Source organism: Lathyrus oleraceus, chromosome 1 (genome assembly GCF_024323335.1).
Source record: "Lathyrus oleraceus cultivar Zhongwan6 chromosome 1, CAAS_Psat_ZW6_1.0, whole genome shotgun sequence".
NCBI classification, from domain to species: domain Eukaryota; kingdom Viridiplantae; phylum Streptophyta; class Magnoliopsida; order Fabales; family Fabaceae; genus Lathyrus; species Lathyrus oleraceus.
Window position 1 is genome coordinate 84928731 of NC_066579.1, and position 3913 is coordinate 84932643.

The 3913-nt window shown below is 35.1% G+C and overlaps 1 long non-coding RNA gene across 1 annotated transcript; it reads right to left on the reverse strand.

Moving 5' to 3' along the window:
* Positions 1-426: 426 nt before the first annotated feature.
* Positions 427-2135, reverse strand: LOC127117650 (uncharacterized). The gene is made up of 2 exons (XR_007802016.1): positions 1366-2135; positions 427-675 (listed from the first exon to the last, which is right to left on the reverse strand). It is a non-coding gene; the product is annotated as an uncharacterized LOC127117650 (long non-coding RNA).
* Between the last annotated feature and the right edge of the window lie 1778 nt (positions 2136-3913).

The following is a 3913-nucleotide window of genomic DNA, read 5'->3' on the forward strand; positions in this document are numbered from 1 at the left end:
TAGAAACTTTGGCCTTATGTCATTGCATTTTTAAACTCTTTTCTTAATCAAATTTATAAATAAACTTAACTATATTGACTTAAAATTTCAAAAGAAAAAAAGAACCGAAGTTTTGATCCCTCATTTTTATGTTGGTAGTAGGCACAAGTCTGAAGGTCTTGTCAAACACAAGAATGTAATTAATGAATTCTTTTCTCATCTCAACACTCTATTTATTGCAAACATCTTTTATGCCAAAAACACATACACACACATAAAAAGGGCTTCCTAGGAATACCTATGACACTTTGGGTGCTAACACCTTCCCTCTATGTAACCAACCCCCTTACCTGTAATCTCTGGCATTTTATTGGTTTTGATTTGAAAACTTCTTATCTTTGGGTTTTGTTCGTACTTTTTCATTTTCCTTTGAAAATAATAAAAGCGTGGTGGCGACTCTGATTTTATTATCGTTAAGTTTATCCATAACTTAATGGTCATGAATTTATTGCTACAATCATCTAAACCTACTTTTCTCTTGATTTCCCATGTAGTCCTCCATTTTCTTCAAGAGTATTCCAAACATATATATAGATCCATGTTATGCCAAGTTTGGTTCCTTGATCAAGCCTTCTTGAATCATTTGTTTCAAGGCCAACTTCGGTCCATGTCCTAGAACCTTGCCACCATTACAACCTGCAACAAGGAGCAACAACCTTTGTTTTAGTACTTGATATTAACATACCGATCTTTGAACCCAACAGTTAACTTCATGTTTTCATCAGTTTCATTAACACTCGAACCATTAACTAATAAAACCAACATCAAACATCCATTAACCGAAAATTTAGCTAATTCCATTAATAGTTCATGACAACTTTTACTGACTTTTTCTCTTTTAACCAACTAATTGGCTAACTGGCCTTCATTTAACTAATAAGCACCATTTTCATTTAACAGAAATTTAGTCATAACATGAATTTCATCTAAAGTTATCAACATTAACACTAACTTAACAGGTATCATCTGACAGAACAAAAACAAGGAAATTCATTAACAGTTCAGTAACCTAATCACTAACAGAACAAATAGCAGTCCAGAAATTTAACAGGAAACTCATAACAGATTACTAACAGCAGCATAATTTATCTAACACTGTAACATCCTACTAACTCTAGCTTACTAACAGATTCACTAACATAAATTTAACAGACTACTAACTATAACTAACCTATAACTAACCTTAACAGATGGATTAACAAAAGTTAACAACTAACTGATATGAGCTAAGAAGATTTAACAGAGTCAAGCTTTGTTAAGTCCAGATCCTATATACTTAATCATTCCCCATAATCAAGCCTTAATTATAATTTCACAGATACTCACTTCATAGATTCGTACGTCAATTCCCTCTCTCTGCATCTCAAATCTCATATTTCTCTTCATCAAAATCTCTCACTCTCCACCAATTTCAAGCTCTCGGATTATGCACTAGACGCAAGCCACATACAATTCACAACAACGCACACAAGAAATTCCTACGGACTAAGGCAAGTAGAAGTAGAAGAAGTGTAGCACGTGCATGAAAGGATTCAGTTTGGTTGCCTTAGTGGAGATCTCTGAAATTCTTGTTTGATTTTCACTTTCAAAGACTTGCAACATTGACTGGAGCAATCAACGGCTTCGAAGGCCGGTTATCCATCTTTCCTCCATCTTATTTTGTTCTTCTACCAAACGATCGTACTAGCATAGAAATTCCATGAACATATGTTTGCGAGTCAGGATTGAGCTTGTTTAACATACGATTTGAGTTCGAAAGCGCTTAGGGTTCATCCACTGTGGGCTTCGATTTGGTTTACTAATGAGGATTTGGATGAAATTAGATTGGGGATTTAACAGAGCAGAGAGTGGCGATCATTTTGGTGTAAGGTTAAGGTCCATTGAAGCTTCACCGCTGCCAGAAGCGATTTCTGGCGCGGAAGATGAACGACTAGGGTTCGTTTAGAGGCGGGGAAGTTTTGAACGAGAGTGAGATAAGTTGCGTCTTCCCCCGCTCTTGTCAACTTTGTTTTGGGCCTGAGGTTCTGAGGCCCGTTGGATTTGTTTCACCTCACACTTCCTTCATAGCATACACCCCCCAGATCTGCATGGGCCAAGGCTTCCAGGCCCAAATCCAAGTTTTCTAACACACACCACCATTATATGGGTATGCACCCCCTCCCTGAATATTAATTATTATTTTTTGTTCTGTTTAATCATGATTAATTACTATTAATCAATTTCTATTTTTGCTTAATTAATTAATCATGTTTGTTAGCTAATAGAATGATCATAATTTAGGTTAATCATTTTAATTAATTAATTATGATTTAATTAATTAATTGTAGTTAGTAGATATAATTGTTAATTAATTAATTAATTAAAACCTTTAGAAATTTTAGGTTTTGTTAAATTTAACTTAGCCTAATTTCACTGTAATCACATTTTCATGAATTGTTTTAATTGATTAATTGGTTTTATATAATCTTGATTTTATTTCCATTTAATCAACTTGTATATACTGACCATTTTGTCCATAGGTAGGAAAATCCTAATTTTAGCATGTTCCTTAACTCAAGGTTTACTTAGAATCACATGATTTAATTAAATGATAAATCCATTAGGTGGTTGTACATAACTCATTTGACTTCCTTAAATCCCATTGATTAGTGTTGATCAAATGTCACTTTAATAAACCAAATCCTTTACATCATGCTTAAATCCCCAAGCATATTCAAGTGACCAGAAGAACCTTGATCATTTGATAGGGCAAGTCCATTATGCTCAAGCTGTATTGAATAGGCTAAATCTCAGGAGCTCAAGACCTCAAGGTTCAAATCCAAGATCAAGACTTCAAAGTCAATATCAATCAAGCATACCTAACAAAGTGGACTACTTCTCAAGCATAACAAAGGTATCAACACTTGTCAATTATAATTTAGATTGTGTGGAATGAGCCTTAAGAAATAGAGAAGGAATGAGAGTGGAGAATTCCATTAACTCATTCTGAATATCTTTGGGTACGGGACGAATGACCCAATTGCTCATCGTACTCACCTCTATTCATAGACTTTAACATAATTTGAATCAAATGATTGTCAAGTCTTCTTCCGTAACAAGTAGCATTGTATCATCAGGATCACCAATCAGGATCTTCTATCAACAACTTGTCAATTATGATTTAAGTTGTAGACCATGAGCCTTAAGTAACGAAGAATGATGAAAGTGGAGCATTCATATCCTTGTCTAGAATATCTTCGGGTATGGGACGAATGACCCAGTTGGTCAAGGTATTCACCTTTGTTCATAGACTTTAGTGCAATTTGAATCATATAATTGACAAGTCTTCTTTAGGAAAACTCATCAACAAATCATACTTCAAACACATCAATCATTCAACACTTCAACAGTGAAGCACCATTACTCCCTCTTTGGATTCAGTACCAGACTCTCCTCCTTGATGTCCATACATCTTTTGGGATGATTACCTTAGGGTCACACACCCATTTCTTAATCAATTGCCTCATGCATTGCCTATACAGTTACAAACTTTGGAATTCTTTATTCCCTTTTCCCATGGAGTTACAAATCTGGCAACCTTTGATTGTGCCTATACAGTTACAGACTTTGGCAAAGCCCTATTTCATTCTGCCTATACAGTTACATGCTTTGGAAACATTTTTCTTTGCCCACGGAGTTACAGACTCTGGAAACCTTCGATTGAGCCTATACAATTACAGATTATGGCATATTTTGGCACATCTTTGCGCCCAGCCTTATAGAGTTACGAACTCTTGCTACCTTTCCTTTTCCCTATAGAGTTACAGACTCTAGAGTTCATTTATTTTGTCATATGGAGTTATAGACTCGGGCTATCTCTCATTTTGCACTATGG